Raw genomic sequence first — 22,673 nt, forward strand, 5'->3', positions numbered from 1 at the left:
TGCATCTTTCCCCCCGCTGCAATCACAAAAACAAACCTAAGTGAAGACAGTTATTTGGTACTGCCATATCGATGCTTCTATTGGAGCGCTGAACAGCAACCGAAATGCAGGGGATGTATGCGGAAGGCAAGAGACTGAAGGTAGTTAGTTCTGACTTGAACAAGTACAGGATGTCAAACAGTTTTTATAGCTTGCTAGCTCAAAGAGCAGAACTAAGGGAAGATGATGCAGCACACCAAAATATCATCAATGTATGTTTTAGTATATTATCAGTATATTTTAGTATCACCTCTAGCTTAAAAACGAAATTGAATAAGACTAACTCCTCCCCCTTCTTTTCCCAGCTTCTAAAGAGTGTTTTGTCAGACGTTGATGCATTAACTAGACTGCTATATGAAATACTTCACAGGGAACTTGTACAGTGTAACAAGCTCTGGGTTCTAACAGTGTGTAGAAGTTGTATTTCAGAAGAGCTTTCCAGGTCCCTCTTGACGGCTCTGGTATAGCTTGCACACCATTTTTAAAAATCTGTCTTTCCTGAACCTTTGGCACGCACACAGGAAGAAAACTGTGTGAACACGTTCAATCTGTACCAGCATTCTTTCTGCTTGAAAGGACACATACAAAATTAAGAAAAACGAAGAAGCTATTGTCTAAATTCTATGAAGTTTTATATTTCATTATAGTTGTAATTAAAATGTTCTTTTCCTCCTGATTTTATCACAAAAAAATATTAGTAGTCTAGTGGATTTATGAAAAAGAAAGTCAGGTCTGTCTTAAAATACTGCAGTTTCTGTATTAGTATTAAAAAAAAATAAAATCATAACACCTTTTCAAATTAAAAAATATTTTTTAAAAAAGGTAATTTTTCCCCCCCCAAGTTCTCCAAGAGCCATATACTTAGATTATACACTATTACCTTCAGAAAATATTATCCTGTGACTTTAGTTCAAGTTTACAAACCTGAAGTATATAGAATAATTACTGGTAAAAAAAAAGAAAGAAACTGGAACAATTCTTCTCAGAATAACAATACCCATACAATACAAACCAGCTATGTAATGGAAAGTTAAGATAGCAAAACAGGTTTTCTTCTTAAATAGTTTTGATTCTTCCTAAAATATAAATATACATATCAAAACATATCAGCTAACTATTAGTTTTCTGTCCTTCTCATTCATTTCTAGCTTTCTTAAAGAAAAAAAAGAGAAGTTAATTCTACTACATTCTCAGAAGATTTACTCATTTAGCCTGGGAAGCAGTCACAGGCCTAGTGTAAAATGTGCTTCCCTAAGCTGGCACCCAGTCTTCTGGGAAAGCAAACCACGCAGCTGGTTAAATCTTCTAACTGTATAATGCAGAGCAAAGCATTTCTTGTCCTCAATAGCATAGTTAATAGTCAGGTAGCATTTTGCAGGAACCCTGGTGGTCTGTGCACAGGATCAGTTTCCAAAGTGTTAATCAGGCTGTCTTCATGGTTGCTGTCTTATCTGAAATTGGTCACTTATCATAAATCATAGAACACTAATATAGCAATCTATATTAAAAATGTGGCCTGATATGTAAATACTACTACTTGCACTACACAAAACCATACATATTAAATTTTGATCTCATTACATCTCAGCATTGTATGGAACTATAATGCCTAAAGACAAAAACCAGGCCCATAGCTTAGAACTCAACCCCACTTGTAAAGGGCTAAATTTGCTGCACGTCTCCTTCCAAAGATTTAGGGTCAGAGTGACAATGCCATAAAATAAGGGTCAAAGCACAAAAAGACCGAGGCCACAGAACAAAGAGCTTCTCGTGTCCTGAAAGAAGTTGCTTTTTGTGAGCCTGCCTTCTGGCTCAGACAGTAAATTTGTCTTTTTCTTGACATCATCCTTACCTGACTGCTATAAAATGCCAGACAACTGTATGACTTTTGTACAAAAGGTTAGATTGAATCATGAGAAAAAATCAACTCAACTGTTAAGGGAATTCGCTAGTTAACAGCAGGTGAACACCTCCAAGTAATCACTGTAACTTTTCCAATCCTTAGCTGTATTTCTACAACTTCATTATTTAATGACTTCAGTAGAAGTTTCAAATGTTCTTAACACATTTGGGGGTACAGATTCCTAGTCATATTATCCACTTTGATTATCGTTTATTCAATGGTAGCTGAGGAAATATGCTGCTGCAGCAACTCAGAAGGCTGTTTTAATCTTTTCCCTACCCCTCTGTGAAATATTCATAGAAGACAGACCATCTAACACATAGACATGTAAACACCCTTTCAAAAATGTTCATGGGTTGGCTCCCTACTTCCCCATCAGGGAGACCCACCACTCACAGGACTGAGCTAATGCAAAATAAAATGGTGCTTTCTAAGGCTGACACAGATTTCTAAGCAGTGAAATCCATTTTTTCCAGCTAGAAAATAAACTTAACTTAGGATATGCTTTTTCAAAACAACAACAGTTTTGCCAAATGAAAGGAACTTTATTCACTGGAGAAAAAGAAAAAAAGAAAAAAAGATAAGGATGCTCAGTGCCTCTTATGGCTTTATATTAAGCTAGATTTTCAATATTTCACCAACAAGCTTAAAGTAAAACCATGTTGAATTAACTAGAAGTTAATATATTAAAAAAAAATTTATAATCCATTACCTAAAGCACACTAGCAGTCAAGAAAAAAAAATAAAAATCAAAACTGTACTCTCAGCCCTATAAAACTGTCTAGTAAATATCCACAAACCAAGAAGACATTAATCTCTCAATAATTAGCATTTTACTTTTTTTTTTTAATAAAAAGGCTAGTTCACAATATGTTCTTTGAGCAAATATCAGTATTGCAAGAAGTCTCCCTCCATCATAACCCAAACCTTTATGAAAGAATCTGAATTATCTCTGCATTGTCCATTATCTTTTTTTAGCAGGTCTAAAGCATGGCATTTATGAAAATCAGATCTTCCTGACTTCAAATAATTATTTTCCCCTTCAAAACAGATGGCTTCTGCTCTCAAAGATACTATATTTAATTTTCAGTCTTACTAACTTACTTAAAAGCTGGAAATGGAGATTCAGATATGTGGAATTAGGTTAAAAAGATGTAAAAAAAACTTACCTTTCAACTGTGGAAATCTACAATGGGTTTTGAATTTCTGTGCCATCAGAAATGTTTTCAAAAAGCAGAAGAGATCCTTTGCTTTTACTCTGAATTAAGCTAGAATATGTCTGATTTGTATTTTAAACAGTAGATGTAGCATTTAAGAACATCTGATTTTTTTCTTCCTAAAAATTTAATACAATTGAAAAATATCTTATTATATGACAAACCTAGTTAAGATATGAAAGGCCTACTCCAATCATCCTACACTTTCTGAAGGAAATGATTACTCCTCATCTCTCAAGAAGCACTGGTGTGAGTATACTGATTTTCCTTGTGGTGAATAGCAGCCCACAAGTTAAGGAACTGATGCAAACTGGCAGATTTCCCCTTCTAATTCTGAGTCATATGCGTCATCTTTTTTGTCAAAAGCTGGGAAGAAAAAAAAGAGTCTCTCTTGCAGCTTGCCACATGAAACCACCTGCTTAAAGATAGAACAGACCAATATTGCAATACTGGTCTGCACATTGCTGGTACTTACACATGTGTTTATTTGAACAAAGGAAGAACAAATTTCTTAATTGTAACTTAACAACAGAACTTCTCTCTCTGATTTAGGACCAAAAATGAAGTTGGTAAAAGGAAAATAAGGGGACGAGCCTTGTTGGCATGAAAATGCTTATGCTTAAATTGTTAATGTCTTACCTGCAAAAGACTAAGGATTCAGTTCCTTTAGAGCTTACATGTATGCTTGGTTTAAGCACTTCGGTATTCACTATAAATATTCATGTTCTCAAAATCAAGAGTTCATGTGTGTGATTAACTCCTCTTTATCACTGTACATGATTATCAACTAATTCATCAACATCCCCCACTCCCAGCAAAACCAAAAACCTCCCCCGAAGCCCAGACAATCTAACAACTTCAGTGGGTTAAATTCTACTTTTTTGTGTGCATTTTGCAAATTAAGAGGTCAAAAAACTATTTTCTTCTTTCACAGATTCATCAAAGTCAGTCATTGTCGGACTATATACTGTGTGATGACACAATCTCTCTTCCCAAGGCTCCAGCACCGATTATGGTTGGGCACATCATTGTCAGCAGATTACATATATTCAAATTGCACTGGAGTTGCTGATCAGACCTGCAGAAGACAGGTGTAAATGTTTACTGTAACGATGCATAGTAGTATTTCTATAGATTTGTGGCACTGCCAGAGTGATTGTAATTAAGTATTATTTATAAAAGAAATGTTGAGAAAAGCTAAAGCAAGAATAAGTTTTAGATATTTATAAGAAGTTGTGCAAAAGAATGCAAAGATAATATTATTTGAAAAAACAGTATGGAGATTAGGAATGATCATACCATTTTAATCTTACATGAGCTTTTAAATATATATAAGTATAGATCGAATACATATTATATGATATATATGTATATAAAAGACAGAGAGGTAAGTATAAACACACACATAAAATGCCCTTGTGTTGAAATTTGTACTGTGACACAAGTATATACATGGCTGGGTGCATACATTTCAATATAATGAGAGAATTTGCGTTGCTAAAATAAGAATTGAGTGCTTTTCAAGAACCATGACATCATTTGCATTGCAGGTTACTATTTACAAGCATTTAGGATGTTCTGTAAATCTATGATGAACATTGCAACTGTGAAAACTGTAATTTATTATGTAATGCACTGTTATATAAATTGTTTAGATTGTGCACAATATACACAGATGATCTTTCCTCCTTGGTTAAATATTAAATACAGCACCTGATTCCTCATCTTCAACCTTTTTTTTTTTTTTTTTTAAACATTTGATATAATATATTGTCCTTGATAAAGTTATGGACTCAAACTACCTGCCTGGTGCCTTATGCTGTTTGTATTGTGGTGGTTTTTTGTGTGTGTTTTTGTTTGTTTGTTTGGGGTTTTTGTGTGGGTTTTCTTTGGTGTGTGTGTGTGGTTTGTTTTGTTTTTCTAAAATGAATTATCTTTTACTGTCTTATTAATTTGCATAATCTTGCACTATTGTGTAAGAATTTTACAAGAATATTTTTTACTCACCATATATTCAATTTTCCTTGATACTTAGCAAAAGGCATTTAAGTTGCATTGCAACATTACATTACCTCCCAAACCCTAGTATCTTTCAAAGGGTTCAATGTGGTACATAAGAGCAAATTAAAAACAAACAATCAAAAAACCACCACTGACTAAGTTATGCCTTTTTGACAGTGGCAAGACTGAGTGATGTAAGGCACTGTGGAAGATGTTTCTTAACTTTTAATTCAGCAAAGCATAAGAACTGGCTTAACTTCTTCCTCATTCAGTGGAGCACTCAAACATCCATTTACTGGATACGAAAAGCAAGTTAAATAAATGATTTAGGAGGGTAATCACGAAGACCAGCTCCTGCCTAGGGGTGACCCTGGGAAGGTCTCCATAGGCTCCCCTTTTTTTCAACCCTGGGCCACAGGCACGGAAACCGTTCTGGGGTAAACTGCTGCTTTGAATTGCCCTCTAGTGTTAGCATTCATGAAGTCCTACCTCAAAGACAAATTCTGTTCAGGTTTTTGCATAATGGAAAGTGGGTCAGCAACATAAGTTATATTAATCTAAAAATAAAACAACAACAACAAAAATTTGGACAGCATTTGGAATAATCACTTTCAGGTCAGAAAACTCCAAGACTGATGAATTAAGTATTACACACCAAAAATGTCAGAAGAAATCTGTATATCTAAATAGCAAAAAACCAAACCAAAACAAGGACAATAAATTTAAGAGATAACTTACTAACATTCTTGTATTTCACATTTCTGTTAGTTTCTTATGCAGTTTCACAAAAATATCAATTTCTGAAACAAACACTCGGTATTAACAGCCAAATTCACTGTAGTAACAGTGACATAGCTGGGATAAGAACCTTAACAAAAATTGAAGAGTTGCTGGTGTAAAAAAAGAACACAGTCCAACAGTACTAATACCCTGGAAGGAATTATTCTCTCACTGCTAATTCAAGAGTCTCCTAGCTACACTCTAAACCTGGATGCAAAACAGGCACAATGCAGATGAAGATCCAAATTTTAAACCTGGTAATTCCAGAAAGAAAAGTACAAGCATTTTCCTGTGAGTTTATTTCAAACTATATTTTATCTGCTCTTGAACTGATCAGAGGGGTCACAAATTTAAGAGTTTAAGAAGTGTGGAAAATGTATTAGTAACTCTTGCATATCATCCAGGCTATGGATTTCTAGATACATAGCATTAAAGACGAGCATATGACCCTCTGTTTAAAAAAATACTTCGGTCATAGAGAACTAAAATCCCTATTACTCACTCTGCCTCAGAACTGAAACATAATATTAAAGTTAGGTGATAAAACAGATGAAGAAAAATACACATTTCACTGCTGCTTGTGTAACTCCTGTGCTTGATATTAAAAGCATAATTTTCTCTTCTCCTGAGAACCCAGAAAAAATATTTTTTGGTTTTGAGGAGCGTGGGGACAGGATAACAGTACATAACCAGCATTTTGATACGGAGGTTTTTATGCCTGTGCAAGATACTGACAAGTGTGACAGTATCAACAGAGAACTCTGTTCTGCATAGACTTTTTAATATATATTTTAATTTAGAGATAGACTTTCTCATAAGAGCCATGACAATGTTTCACAACAGATGGAGCATCCTCCTTTTCTAATTCTAAGTTTTGATCTTGACTAAAATATGGACTAGCTTGTAAAAGAAAGATGCGAAGTGTGTTCAGAATTACTGAAGTGTTAACACAATTAAGACCATGGTACCTACCTATTCTACCAAGAGAAAAATTTGCTCCAAAAGAATACAGAAATTCTAAAGCAAATGTTTTCATTTATCAGATCAACTAGGTGCACTGGAAGTCCTGTCTAAATCTAAAAGTGACTTATATTATGCTATATCTATTTTGAAGTAGGAAATTATCAGTTATAGTTAGGAAGATTACAATCATATTCATAATTACAATACTTTTAAAATGTTTATATTAACTTTTATATAATACTTACATCTATTTCTTTCTGTGGGTTGAGGGGGAATTAAAAAAAAAAACCAAAAACAACACTCTTCATATCAGCTAAGAAATGGATGCAGAAAATAATGAAATTTTTTTGCTTGAAGGCTTAAAATACCCCAGCAAAACCCACAAAACAAAACAAAAAAAACCCCAAGAGAACACTCACAGGAAATAAAAAGCAAGCTCTTAAAATTTAGTGGGTTAATGGAAAGGTGTAAATATTTTAGAGATATTTGCACACTACTAAGATTTTTAAGTACTGCACAAGTTTAAAAATAGTTATTGCTGATTTCTTGCTTTGAATATATTATTGTAGTATGTTTTGTTATAAAGCACTAATTTTCTTAAAATATGGCTGTAAAAATTTAGAATAATGCAACAGGAAAAACTTGGTGTCTGGAAAAAAGAAAATCCTACCTCCAACGAACTTGGAAAAAAATTTACTGTGAATATCCATGCATTTAAAATAAATTCAACATTTTAAAAAAGCTAGAAACAGTGGTTTGTTCAAACACACTACTCAGCAGTTGCATCTTCATACATGGCCTTTTTCATGTTAGTGTACCTACAGCAGTCTGAACCAAGGTGGATTAATGAGCCATCAATACAGAAGCTGAACATTTAAGAACTCTGATTAAATTTCTCATTTGCCCAATTATATTTTAAATGTATGGGTTTACATAAACTTCTACTTAGCATTTTGTTGAAATAATTAAATAAATAAAATCTAAAATAATAAAAAGGGCAATACCTTACTTTCATATATTTGTGTTTGAATGAGAATAATAAGCACTAAACTATCCCAGTTAGCATGTTTTAACTATTTTTCCTTAAGAATTTGTATGTCATTTGTTTTTCTTTTCCTATTGCCTTGCAAAACCATTTTATCAACAGACAAGGAAAAATGAGGTGTAAGTATACCAGTCTTAAATCCTTCCTATATACATGTTTCATTAAATGTCTAATCTAATAATAAAAGTTAATGTCTATTTAAATCTAATAGTATACAAAACTCCATTTAAAAATAATGTTAGGGTTGGATCTAGTTTAAACTAACAAAATCCAGAAAATTCAGTTGTTTCAGATTTCAAAACTGAAAACAGCCATGCTTAAGAGATCATGGCTGATTTTACATGTTTTGTAATAACTAGGCAGGGGTTGCATTTATAGCTATGTATCTCTTTCAGGAAAATTATTTAAGTTGCCTTTAATAGCAAGAGAAGTCCTTAAAGAAAGCATAGACGAGTTGACAAAGTAACCTGCAACAGTTCTTTTAGATGAGCAATAAGCAAAACATTGTCAGCTTTCAAATTGTGATTCAGTCAACAAGGTCTGTAGAGTCTCAAGCATGTATCTATAGTACGAATAGTAAAAGTGGCCATGAAAAGTTACACATGTACAGACTTCTTTGCTGAAGTGCTTCTCATTTTTATCTTTTCAGCTTCATTACAATTCGATTTTGCAAAACAGTTTACAAAGTCAAGCGTACAGTTTGCAACAGCCACACCAACAATTTTTAAGGGGCCAGCACTGCAGCCCTTATTTCAGGCTCAACCTCAAACAAAATAAGTGGTAGTTTTGCTAAATAAGAACTGCAATAGCAGAGGCTAAGAATAAGAAAATAAAACAAACACACCCCACATCTCTCTCGACAGTTTCACCTACTCTTTGGGTCAGGAAACAGCCATGCTGACTACCAAATACAAAGCAGTTCTAGAAAAAAAAAGCCAAATTTCAGAATAAACATGTTCTAGAGCAAATCAACACTTAGAAAGTGGGTTCTAATGATAACTGAGAACTGCAGCTCTCTTGTAAGCTATTTGAGCTTGTAAATGAGTAAGACTCAATTGCTATATTACTGCAAAACTCTTCTCTTTGGACTCCATAACAATTATTTAGACTTGTCTCGAAGTTCAAAATACTTTATCTTTTATTCATTAAATTAAATAAAGTTTGCATCTAATGAGAACATGATTCTGCAAATCCTTATTCCTGATAGTGAGTCATTAGGGCTACCTGTGTATTTAAAAATTTGCAGGATTAGGCCCAGAATTTAAAACCCCTTTGATTTACAGTTGTGAACCAGAAACCATATTTTTTTTCTGAATAAGAACCTATGAGAAACGCTCTGAACTTGTGTCAGACCAAGGAACACTCCATCAAACTTTCACCTTTTAAATATGTCACAAGGGAGCCTTAGATACCTTTGCCTTGCAATATAATCCTGATTTTCATTAACAAGAATGTAATTGCTTTTGTACAGGAAAAAAAAAAAAGAAGGAAAAAATGTACAAATTCAAAGAAGTGTTCTGTGAAATCCTGATATTCCTAAGAGGACAAAAAGAAAAAAGGGAGAGGAGGAAAAAAAAGAAAGTTAAAAAAAAAAAAAAAAGGCAAGCCAGAGCAGTTTCTGGACAGACTGTGAAATATTTATTTATTTGGGAGCATTTTAGGCATGTTACCCAAACCCTGTTGCAGGATTAATAAAAATACTTTCACTGTGATTTTTTTTAATCACAGAAAGAAAGACAAGATTAAAAATGAAAGAATTACCTATGCAATAATCACAAACTACAAAGCTTATAAAGTTATGTTTCACTTCCTATACTTTCTGTATTCAAAGTTTTGTTTCTCACTGATAATTTTCCATAGGAGGTCTTAACTACCCTAAAATCACAATATTATATGAAAAAAAATTCAAAACATGTATGCCTCAACTACTTCTGTAACAGGAGGTATTTTACTGGTAAAAGGCAGCAATTCTTCAGTTACACTAGACATTAGTTACAACACTGAGGAAATACGAAATTTACACCTCACTGGATTTGCCTGTTATAAATTAGCAGTTACTGGGATAATCTAAAATTTTGGTTTTTAAAACTTCTCTTATTTTATGGTACAATTACTTCCTACAAAAAAAAAAAAGTGCTCTTGAAGGCAGATTTGTTTAAGGATAAAAACTGGATTCCAGCTGAAAGCTAGAATTGCTAAAGTCACAACATGGTCATAAAATTTGTTGTACTGTACTATATTTTGTTGAAGATAAAGTCTTACAGTTTTCACTCCTGAATTTAGTATTTAAACAAATTTACTCAATCCAAGAGCAGTTACTATTTTAATTTCAATTGTTTATGTAAATGGTTAGTTAAGATTATTCATATACAAGTAGATAGGCTATGATTACCCTGAATGGATTTCTCAGTTTCAGCCAAATTAGTACTTCTAGTGCAAAGCAGGACTTGCAATATGAGTGTAGCATAGTCCATATTAATTATTCTCAAGTGTTCACCGTTATACTATATAATATCTATTTACTGACAAATGGACAAAATAAATACAATTTCTGACAATTCCGGTACAGGTGTGGGGCTCTGAAGACCATTTTTTCCTGTTTTCTGCATCTTTGCTTGTCAGGCAGCTTGTTTATTAATGCTTTTAAAATGAAATTTTGCATAGTACCTTGAAATTCACTCAGCTAGTCTCTATTCTTTAACACACCCTCCCAACAAAAAAAATAAAGTTATTTAAAAATAAATACTATATCATCCATACTTCGGTTTTGGATTAGCAACATTTCAGTTGGAGTAATTCCCAAGGCAAGAATATGAGAACAATACTATGTGGAGAATTTATATAACTCCAATGATCAAGGCTGTTGCAAACTCAGCTTTTTATACATATTTTTGAACACTTCATTTCCTTCTGAGCATAGCTTGTGTGAATACTTTTACTTAGTCTTTTATAATTTCACAGAAGGAGTGTAAAGAATAATTATTTTAACAAGTAAAGAAATATTGAGCAAACCCAGCAGAACAGGCCTATTTTGAATAATCTAAGTTATACCACTGTACACTTTTTAAAAATAAAAAACACATGTAATAAGAGAAATGTTAATATAATATATACCATGCTTATGCTCCATCAACCTTCCAGAGAGAGTTTTTCAGTCACAGGAGTAAGCCATTCTCCAAAATCAGCTCTCTATTGAAAGGTCGAAACCTGCAATAAAAATGTCATGTATTATAACATATTTCTAACACCCACAGTTTCATGGTTGATCCCCAAACATAGATGTAGGTCATCGGCTTGACCCTCGCACTGTCTATGTTACAGGAAATCCTAATTTTAAAAATACTTTTTTTTTTAAGCAAACTGACTTGATTAGGAACACCTGTGATATGCCTACTTATTATCAGAAGCCTCCTGAAACAAATCAGATTAGCATGTTTCTGCTTTCATTCTTCCCACAGCATTTTAAGATGAAAGAGGAAGAAAAAAAAAAGGGGGGGAGGAGGGGAGGGTGTTGTTCTCCCTCCCCCCCCACCAAATCTCTCCCTCCGCCCTCAAACAAGCAAACAGGTAAGTATAAACTACTCAATGGAGATGTGATTATTGCTGCTATATTTCCTAAAATATGCTATTGACTGTTAAGTATTTAACTTCCAGTATTTTTCTTTGAGGAGCTTCAATTTTTTTTGCTCTTCAAGGCTGTACCATTATTGCCTTTATTAAAATGTAGCCTACGAATATTTGCTACTTTAAAACATATAATTGAAATATTACAGTGATAAAACACACTTTGAGTGATGAAATAAAATTTTAAAACTTAAAACACCTCCCCCACAACACAAAACCAAACCATGAGAGTAACTAGCCATGATCAAGTAAGAACAAAGTATAACTTGATAGAGGTAGTAACTATAGCCAAATATCTACTGGAGGAAACAATGCATTCACACAGCCAAATTCTTAAATTTATTCTAACTTTATTTTGACTTTTTCACTGCAGATACCCTGACGAGACACATCCTATGCCTAATAAACGAGCAGATGCCTAGATCAGGTCACCTGTTTACAAATATTTCCATAAATTTGCTCTTAATTCCTTGAGCATATTCCAGAAATAACTAAAACTTCCCTCACAGGTGTGGAACTATAATTAAGCACCCTGCTTTAACAAGAAAAACGGATTTGTCATTATTTTCATGTATTCCACACATCTTTTATTACACCTTCTAAAAAAAAAGTTTCTGTTCTTAAACCAGAAACACACCAGTTCTTCTGAAAAGCCCCCCCCCCGCATGTTTATATTGAGATTTAACATACTTAAAGATAATATTGAAACTGGACCTACATAAAACCACTTAAAATTAAAATACAGGCTTAAGCCCTATTTGATGTGTAATTATCTTTTTCTCAGACCAAATCTTCAAGTGAATTTTAGTTAATGCTAAATAAAATAATTAGTTGCAACTAGATTCAATGTTGAAAACTTTATTATAATCTATTTACTGTGGATACACTCATTGCAGTGTCTGAAAACAAACTAAATAGTCACGGGGTGAGGGGGTTCTATTTCTAAAAGTGATTTCCTTTAGACATTAATAACGATCACTGAAAGTCACTGCTATTTTTCAGTTTTGAACAATCTAACAATATCATCCCCAGTTTTAGAAGATATCTTGAGAAAGTTATAACAAAATAAGAGCTGAATGTATATAATGCACATTTTCTACTGTTGTGTATATGTGGTAATTAATGTGTATGGGGTCACCCTTATACACTAGCAACAGTTCATTATTGAGATATGGAAAAGTGAGTAGAATTACATAAAGTCATGAAACTTAGTATGCTCTATAAAGAGAACCCATTTTTTAAATGATACACTAAATTATTATTAGATGCAAATATTAAAGTAAAAAAACCTGCCAAACTTTAAGTGTTAGCTGCACTAGAGCTCAAATTCTGCTGCCATCCTCCAATATTCGTGCAAGCCTGCTGGAGCTCTCACACAGCAACATACGAAGCTAAGATCAAAACTATTTCTCAGTTGTGATACTATCAACTGTCTAGTGAATAGATATAGTCCAAAGTTTATTAGAATTAGAGTGTTTAAAAAACTTACAATAAAGGGTTAAAAAAAATAATTACAGACATTGCCTTACACCCTATTAAACATGGGCAGAAATTTTTGTGCCTAGCTTATTCTAACCATTTCCGAAATTGTCCAGCATCCAAAACTAAGATATTTTTCAATAAAGTTATCCCTTCTGAAACCTAATTTATCTAGCTTGTTATGTATTAACACATCAGTTACCTAAAAATTCTAGGTAACTCCTGCCAACAATGCACAAAACAAAAATAAAATCGCAAAGCAACACTTTCACTGAGTAAAAAAAAAAAAAGTTACCAGAAATCTGTGGCTACACATCTCTACTCTGTCTGATGTCCCCTTAATATTTGTGGGGCATATAATATTTTTTCTATCTTTAAAACACATTATAAGTTCTATTAAAAAAATAGATGGTTGTGAGAAGAGTCACCGAGTACTATGTACAAGAGTAATTCAGGCAGCCTGCTCAAACAAAGTTTTCCAAGTATTAGTGATAATAGGAAAAAAAAAAAAGAGATTGGGTGTTTAGAACTTGTAATAATATATGTGTTAAAAAAAATTAAAAAGACCTGTGGGAAACACTTATTGGTCTACACAAAGTTATTTTTAGTTTTAAAAACTTCATCATAAAAATATTTTTCTGTTTGTACATAAAAGCCTATAATTTCATTCCCTATTTCCTTCACAGTCAAAACTAGTCCAAGATGCACTCTGCCTTTGACAGTTTGTAATGAATGTAAATTACTGGAATGATTTGCAATGGGCCTTTAGGTGTGGGTGGATGACTGTATCTACAAAACAGAATACCTGCAGCATATTCGTAGAATATAGTGATAAGCTTCTCAGCTCTCCTTTATATATTCAGTAGTTAATTGCTTCCCAATGCCAATAACAAAAACCAATAAGGTCCTATAAAAGAAATGCTAACTGTTACATGACTACTTTTTATGTAAAAAAAGGTTGTGAGCTTGTTCATATGTAAAAGTGTTACAGAGAAAAGTGTTGATACACCTGTTAGGGATGGCTTTTGACATTTGAGATGGATGAGATGTGCACCTTGCCTGCAGTGTTCACAAGCAGAGTGTACATAGACAGGTAGTGTGTAGGCAGCTCCAGTTTGTACTTCACTGCAGAATCTGACTTATAAAGATAATTAAGGAAATAAAGATTACAATTTAGCAGCAAAATTCCTTCCATTACATTTTATTTTTAATGGAATAGTAGAAAGTTCAGAATTCCAGAAGCTAAGCTGAAAAGCTTAACAACCAACCAAACAGAGAAAAAGAACCCTATAACACGTTGTAATCGTATATATAGTCTGCTTTTAAAATGTTACTACAACAGGTTTCCCATGTAATATTACCCTAACACATGCAAAAAACACATATAGTCACACTTTCAAACTACTCTTATTTCTTAAAATTAAAAATCTCAGAGTTACTGCAAGCTTCAGTAGAGTTATATCTATAAAATGCAAGGGTACCTCTTGGAAACCTTCAGTACAACTTAGTGGGTTAAAAAAAAAAAAAAAAAAAAAAAAAGACAACAGAAGCTTATTTGGACTTTTTTCCTAAGAATCAGGATAAGGGATTAAGACTGAAAAGAAATTAAAAAAACAAAACAAAACACACACACAACACAACAAAAAAACCCACAACTACCCCCACACGATGCTATATGGTATACCTAAGCAATATTTTATTCAGCATAAACCTTTAGCTTTCACTTATGGATATAATGTAAATATATATGTTTAGATCTTTAAGTTCATTTGATATTTCCTCTGAAAGTAACTTTTCCAGGGCCAAGTAATCCCAGTTAATGTTTGACATTTTAACTAAGGTAAAAAATGCAAGCAGTTCTACGAGAATCTATTTAAGCTATGTGAATTTTTTTCCTCAAATATCTCGAAATAAGGAGTACATCAAATATAAGAAAGGAAAACCTACTTAACATACACTATATATTGATATTACATTGCTTACTGCTTTCATTTTAGCCACACCCACCCTTATGTAATTGTAAAATATGGGAATGGTGCAGCTGATAAATAAAAAAGCTGAAAAGAACAGTTGTTTTATGTAGTCGAATATGTGCTAAGCACAGATTTTAATTAAAATAAAAATAGGCATAAATTGTATGCTACTGAACACGACTGTCAAATAGTGGGAAAAATGCATATGCACCTGTACAATACTGAATTATAGATTTATTTTTCTCTAAATTTGCTTTGAGTCAGGACAGTTATTTCCTTGAAAGTGAAAGTCAGTGTCTGTAAGCGCACTTCCACTGTTGAATAGTGTAAATCTCTTCAAATCCTGATATTTCGAAGTGTACACAGCTACAATGAAACAGCTTTGTGCACATTCCCATACTAACTGTTAAAAACATTTCTGAAAGCATTCTGAAGGAAACGATGTAAATCTAAAGAAATAAGTGTTAAATTTCAATAGGATCTTACTAGTATCACAGTTTCAGAGATTAAACTGAATTTTCTAGCTATCAGGGCATAAAGGTACAAATTGCAGAGACAAACGAGGCAGATATTTCCAGGAAAAAATAACTGAAAAAGTGTAATTTGTGTAGTGGATTAAAAGAATCCAGTGAAACTAAGGATTCGAGGCAGAAAAACCTCCTAGAACTATTGTATTTCTGAAAATACCCTGAATCACAATCCAGTTGCCATGCTGGAAAAGCTAAGTTTTGCATTTCACTTTAAGACTACACGCTCTCAGCCATGTACACAGAAATCTTTTGTACAGCACTTCTGCACCCCAACTCTTCTCTACGTCCCTCCTACGTTCTTCGGTTAACTCGTTATTTTCAGCGGCGAGGGTGCTCAGCGCAAGGCGGCCGGGTCTGGCTTTGGACGCCGGGGAGGGATGTGCGCGGGGGGGGGAAGGGGGTTGGAAGTAGGGGGAGAGGAGCGGGGAAAGGCTGTGACCCGGTCCAACCTCCCATCCCCAGCCTCGCGTCCCCGCAGCCAGCCAGGGGGGGCAGCAGCCGGTCCGGTATCTGCTGAACGGACGCCTTAACGGGGGCCCGATGCTGCCCCTTCGCTGCGCATCCTGCGCGCCCGCCAGCTCGACGGCAGCCCCGAGCGCACGCCGATCACACGGCATCGGGGAAAAATATCCATACGCCTTCCTGCCTCCGGAAAATAAATACCAAAAAAAATCCCTCCAAAACAACATAACACTAACAAAAAAATAGAAAATAAAAATAATTTAACCCCCCCACGGTCGGGCGGCCGAAAGTGAAGAGGGAAGTAGGAAGAGGAATAAAAAGTAACGCTAGAAATTGTAGCTGGGAAGGAGCCCGCTGGCCTGCCAGCGCTCACCGCGCTGCTATGGAGCTCCCAACCCGCGTTATCCCCGCCTGCGCTCCCACTCGGGAACCGCCGCCACGAAAAGATGTCTTGCGTGTGTGTGCGCAACTCCGAAAACGCGAGCGCCCACGCCAAACCCAGCCCCGAGAGCGTTAAACGACGTCGTGAAGGAAAAGGCACCGTGTCACATATTAAGTGTGTGCGGCGGGGGAATCGCTCGGCAGATAGACTGCGAGAGCGGTTTCGGCGCCTATCACAATAAGCACGATCGCGCTCGTACAGCTACGAGAGACCGAGAAGCTGCCGGCCACCGAGAAATGACATAGAAACAGCCACCAAAAAATAGCTAAGCCAATGACAAATAGCGACCCGGGTGACAGAGACAGAGAATTTTGTAGGCGGAGAAGAGGAGGTGAATGGCCAGCTCTGAGCCCAGTCTAATACTGCGATATCTATGGGGAGGGTATTTACTCGGTTTTGGGGTGTGTGGGAGGAGAAGAAAAACACCTACAAATAGCTGGCACGATTCAAATGGCCTCGGATTATGTTTCCCCCCTCTAGTTCAGGAAGGAAACTCGCGTTTTAACGCTAATATGGGGAAAAAAATAGCCCTGTGCAATAGGCGATGAAGAGCACTTTGGTCCTTCGTTAATACCCAAAGGGACAGAGATGATAAATGTGATAGCATGTGGCAGCATAACCGTCACCCAGGTTTCTGCTAAAGGCAGCTCCGATATCGTGACACGGGAAATCAAGCGCTTAAGTGGGAGGTGGAGAAAGCGCTTAAATGAAGAAGTTAATCTGTTAACATGGAAAGGAAACAAGCAGAGGAAAAATGCGAAGGTTGTCCTCATATTTGGTGGAGGGGGAGGAGGGGGAAAGAAGGGAGAGGAAGAGAAAGAGCGAAGGGGCATTAATCCGGGTTACAAAAACACGGGGAAAGAGGAAGGGGTGGTGGGAGGGGGAGCAAGAAAGGGAGATGTGCATGTAAGTGGGGAAGTCATCCTGGCTGCTGCTGCAGAGCTGGGAAGCAGGAGCCGCCGTGTCCCGAGCGCCGCTCCGAAATTTCCACGGCGGAGAGGCGGGGGAGAAGGCGGGAGGGAGGGATCCGCGGGGGGGTGGGGGTGGCATGGAGCGGGGGGAGATCAGAGGAAAGCCTGTCATGTTATGTCACGGGAGAGCGGGGCGCACACCGGGGCCGCGACGCGACCCTCCGCTCCGGCTGTCCCGCGCCTCCCGCCCGCCCCGAGCTCCCCCCGCCGGCCTCCGCGCCGCTGTCCCCCGGGGCGGGCCGCCGGGGGTGGGAAGCGGGGCTCCCGGGATCCCCGCTAGGGTGAGATGCTGCCCGCCGCCGCCCCGGGGAAGCGGGGTTACCTGCCGGAGGAGGCAGCCGCTCCCGCCCGCTCCCACCCTCTGAGGCTGAGGGAGGCGAGTGACAGATCCGCCCAGGAGCCAGCGGCGAGACCTGCTGCCGCCTCCGGGAGCCTCCCGCCTGCTGCCCGCCGGGCTCCTGAGGCGACTTTCCCGGGCAAGCGGGCGGCGGCAGGGCACAGGTTGCCCCCGCTTTCCGAAGACGGGCTGCCCCCGCCCGCCCAGTTCCCTCTGCCCCAGCCGCGCCCGGTCCCCCCGGCTCTTACCGCCTATGCCGGTGGCGGCACCCGCTCCGAAGTGCGGCGGCGGTGGCGGCGGCGGTGGTGGTGGTGGTAGCGGCGGCGAGGGGGAAAGGAGGGGGGGGCGGAGGGAGGTGACTTTTGGCAGCAGGCGGCGGGCGGCCCCGCGAGCCGCGGCTCCCCCGCGGCAGCGATGCGATCGGGCATCACTCGAAAATGGCGCCGAAAGAGCAGGGCTCTTCATTCAAATTCGTTAGAGCCAGCCCCGCTGCCCTGGGGCATGCCGGGAAGGGAGGGGGGGCTGGCGGGGGGAGCGCGGCTCGGGCTGAGGCAGCGCTACGGACACGGCGCTCGCTGTCAATGCCGCCCCTCCCCCTCCACCCCCCCGCACTCCCCCCGCTCGCAGCCAGCGCGCGCTCCACGCCCTCCCCGCTAGCGCGCGCTCCCGCGCTACCAACCCAACCGCCACTAATGGGGAGGGGGGGGGAAGGAGGAGAAGGGGGGGAGACAGGGACAGAGAATGAGAGGGGAGAGAGAAATGTCACCCGGAGTCCCGGCCCGTGGGGGAGAGGTGGCGCGTTAGAGATGTGTGTGGGAGAGAGAGGGGGAGCGAGACCTCCGCCGGCCCCGCGGACTTGTCAAGGTAAAGGCGCCGCGGGAGGGGGGGGGGCAGCGCGTTTTGGGAAGGTAGGGAAAGGAAGCCGGCGGGGGTGGGGGATGTGCGCCTGAGGAAAATATGAAGAGCGCCTCCCCCCCCGCGCCTTCGAGGACCCCCGCGGCTCCCGCAGCGCTCAGGTTGCAACCCCCCCCGCCCCAGGCGCGCACCCTGCCGAAGCCGGAGGGTTCGAAGCGCTCGGCGCTTGCCCACATCGCGCGGAGGCACCCGCGGGCCCGATCCCGCCCTAGCAGCCGCCGCTCCCCCTCCCCCTCCCGCCGCCTCACGCGCTCCGCCGCACCGGCTCCGCGGCAGCGGCCCCGCTCCCGCCCGCCGCGGCGGCAGCGGCCCCGCGACCCCCCCCTCCCCACCTCCCGCCCCAACCACCACCCCTCCCCGCCCCCGCCCGGGCTTGCGAACAGCCTCCGGCGGAGCGAAGCTGAGCGGGGCTGTGTGGGCGCATCTTAGGGCAGATTGGGCCCGGAGTGCCGTATGCTGGTCATTTGAAAAAAAATATCTCTCCGAGGAACTTGACGGAGCGAGGTTCAACTCTGAGAGCGCTCCCGCCTCGGCTGCTCGCAATGCTCGGGGGGACAAACGTGAACTTTCATTTTCACGCCGAACCCACCTCCCTCCCCTCCCCCGGACCCAAGTTGTGACGGATCATAAGGTACCTGATAGTTGGGTTAGCGCTCCTGTCCCCATTTCACAGACGGGGAAACCGAGATGGAGGTCGCTGGCTGCGGAAAGCCAGGGAGGGCAGGCAGGCTGCGGTGCCGCCCGAAGCACCGGTCTGCACTTGACTTTTGACTGCTGAGGGATTCTCTCCCGTGTGTGATCTCTCCGCGGGCTGTGCCGACCCCTGCCTTTGTACAGACCAAACGCATCCTTGCGAGCGTGCGAGCGGCTCCTCTCGATTTTTTACTTCAGTGATATATGTGGTTTTGTTTTTTTTTTTTTTTAATCTGGTCCCGCTTTTTAAAAGGGAAAGGAAAGCAGTCAAAAGCCGAGGCCTCAGATCTGCGAACAGTTGTTCCCATGACTTTGGGCAAAGATTTTCAAAAGTACATAATGAGAGTTTGGGAGCTCTTTCCACTGACTTTCAAAATCTTCCCTGCACGTCTGTGAACTGGTCCTCTCAGACTCAGTTGGACTACTTGCAGACGAACGTTAGCAGGCTCAGGGCCTAATGCTTCTCTTGCTTCCACTGCTCCCTTTTACAGCTATACTGACAAAAATATAAGCAGAACAAGTTTTGAATGGAGAGGTAATTTCTGTCTCTCTCTCTTTTTTTTTTTTTTTTTTTTACACCAACTGACACAGTAGAAAACAGCAGGCTTTTGGGCTCAAAAAGCTTAGACCATCATGGCTACGAAAACGGCTGCTACTCAGAAAATATGTAACTCTGGAGCTCCTTAGTGAAAAAGTAGTAAAAGGCAACATGTAAGTAATTATATAGCTAATATACATTTATGTTACTATATTTTCCTTGGATTTCAAGTTCAGTATTGCTAAAGAAATTGATTACTATTTTTTAAGGCAAGTTCTCAGTGAAAATTAGATGAAAAAACTTCACTTTGTAAAACCTTTCTGTTCAAAAGGTGAAAATATAAATTATTTGCAGTATTTTTACATTTTTGCTGTTATTAAAATTACCATGCGTGAAATGTTCAGAAAGTGTGCCTTTCAACTGGAAAGAATGATAGCAAATGTCTTCTATTTTTTTTCTGAAGGTTATGTGCCTGTGAGAACAGGGATTTGCAGTAGGAATAGCAGTGAAAACAGTAAAGAAAAATATAAAATTATGTTGTTGCTGATACCACTTCTCTGTAGTTAGATTATGTATAGCTTTGCCCTAAAATCATTGTAGTTATTATTTTTCACCCATTTTTCCAACCGTAATATTAGAATAAGATATAGATGATAGTATGTCATTCTGTTTAACAGGATATGGTATCCTCTTGTATGAATCACACTATTGTTCTTTCAGATGTCGTTCCTAAGGTTTCATTAAGATTTTTAATGAAAGTGTGATTTTTACACCCTCTAATATCCAATATTTGCTCTCAGATTCCATACTTAATGCACATAGGTCCCAATACTGTACAGACTGAAATGTATATTATTATGTGTAAGCACACTGAGTAGTTCTTTTCATTATTATGCTCTTGTATTTCAGACTTAAGAAGCTAATAGTGATATTACACAATCATTATTCTCGGTATTACTTAAGACTGCACAAAACATAAACCTAATGTAATCATCTTGATTTACATCTTCCATTCATATTTCTGGGACTTAAGTTACATAATGCACTGTTATAATAATTTGAAGATCAGAATGGGTAAATATTTAACTGAGTATCAGAAAAAGTGAGAAAGGCAATTGCCATAGTCTGAAAATCTATGTAATACAAGGTGGATATTGCATTCTCTGACTGTAGCATCTGGGAGAGGGTCATCAGTTTGTTTTCTCAGTGACTAGTGAAGCCAAGAAGTCACAGCAGGAACCCAGCTAAGGACGGAAAGGAGAGGAAAGGGCTTTTGAGCCTCACCAAAAGTGATGTCAGTTCTTTAGATCAAATTTCCATTCCAGACAACTTGGGCTCATCAGAATGGTAGAAGTCTTATCTGCTGTGGTAGCAAATACGAGGTTAAGCTGCAGTTTCTATAATGGACTCCTTTCCTCACACAGTTGTCATTACAGCACTACCTGGACACCTTCTAGTAGTGCTTGTCCTCTGTTATAGATTCTTATCCTTGGAACGTGTCATTGTATTGTCAGAGAATCTCCTCATGCTGTAATAAGTGACATGACGAGCATTTGTCATATTATCTATTCTCTTGTCACCAGGGGAAGGCGCATGTACAGTTGAATGTTTTCAGCTTATTTTATTTGTCTTTTCTTCCATATATGTGTTATGTATTTATGTTAGTGAGGCAAGGTCAAAGTAATGTTTTGTTCTTCAAGCAAAATGCAGTTAGGTTTCTGATGGCCCTTAGCTCTTAGGCACATTAATTCCATATATTTGCACCAGCCCTGAGAAAGTTCTGTCTCTAAAAATCATAGCTTCTTCCCGTTTTTTGCACAAGTTCTCTTATGTCAGAAGAGGGAAACTGTTGACAACTGGATGCAGTCTAGAGACTTAGTAGACATTTCTTTAGGAATCCTGGATTTAGGCCCTGGAAGATCTTGAGACCCTGAATTTGTAATTTAAAATCCTAGAGAAAATGAGTATAGAGTGGAAGAGAGTGACTTACAATAAACCACATTGCTGAGATGACATCCTCTCAGCTTCCTGTATTTGGAGTTTACAGAGTTTGGAGTATCCAGTTTCATACTTGGATATACTGAATTGCCTAGGTCCAGTTGAGAGGTGGCAAAACCAAAGCAAGGTACTTCTCTGCCAAAATGTCACGAAAGCTTATAGCCTAGTTAGGGGTGATTAGAAGGCTGGAGGCTGTCTTCTGACTCAGGCACATATTACTTTACAAATTACCTTGCTGTGTGTTTTTAAGATTTATTTTACAACCATGAGGATTAGAGGAATTTGTTGTAATAAAAGCCGGCATTGTGTCGTTACCATGTAACTTTTTAGTTAGATTCTTTGGCTTGCCTGGGTACTTGCATATTTTTTCATGACCTTCATCTGGTCCATTTCCTAGGTAAGTTAAGACTAGTTGGAGGGCACCAAGATAGATCCACATGTAGTAATTATAATAATATTTTGTCAGTAACTGCACATCTACATATTACTTTGGTATTCTGTGTTTATATGGCATATGGACATACATCCCATGGGAATTCAAACATTTTTTAAACTTATTTTTCTAATATGAGCCCTGCCTTGCCCCTGGTGCTCATCCAGCACTGTTACAGGTTCATATAAGCCTCACTGCAGACCTTCTCTGTAAGTTTGATATCAGTTGAAGTTTAAAGTTTCAGTTTAATAGCCTTGTAACTGTAGTTGAACATCCTCTTTCATGTATGAGTTTCCTTCTGTAGCCATTCAGTCTCTGATTTATCCTGAC

The 22,673-nt window shown here is 38.8% G+C and overlaps 3 long non-coding RNA genes across 9 annotated transcripts in view; 1 reads left to right on the forward strand and 2 right to left on the reverse strand.

Annotated features, from left to right (window-relative positions):
* LOC309444607 overlaps nucleotides 1-22,673 on the reverse strand; it is a 93,759-nt gene that overhangs the window by 24,705 nt on the left and 46,381 nt on the right. For both annotated transcript variants that reach the window (XR_014185104.1, XR_014185105.1), the window contains one exon: nucleotides 11,063-11,155. This is a non-coding gene — a long non-coding RNA (uncharacterized lncRNA). The remainder of the gene's footprint in view (nucleotides 1-11,062; nucleotides 11,156-22,673) is intronic.
* Nucleotides 3,798-8,870, reverse strand: LOC309444629. The gene is made up of 2 exons (XR_014185114.1): nucleotides 8,822-8,870; nucleotides 3,798-4,237 (listed from the first exon to the last, which is right to left on the reverse strand). It is a non-coding gene; the product is annotated as an uncharacterized lncRNA (long non-coding RNA).
* Nucleotides 19,076-22,673, forward strand: part of LOC309444599 — a 43,576-nt gene continuing 39,978 nt past the window's right edge. For all 6 annotated transcript variants that reach the window (XR_014185098.1, XR_014185099.1, XR_014185100.1 and 3 more), the window contains exon 1: nucleotides 19,076-20,085. This is a non-coding gene — a long non-coding RNA (uncharacterized lncRNA). The remainder of the gene's footprint in view (nucleotides 20,086-22,673) is intronic.

The sequence above is a fragment of the Streptopelia decaocto genome (assembly GCF_964273445.1).
Source record: "Streptopelia decaocto genome assembly, chromosome: 1".
Taxonomy (NCBI): Eukaryota; Metazoa; Chordata; class Aves; order Columbiformes; family Columbidae; genus Streptopelia; species Streptopelia decaocto.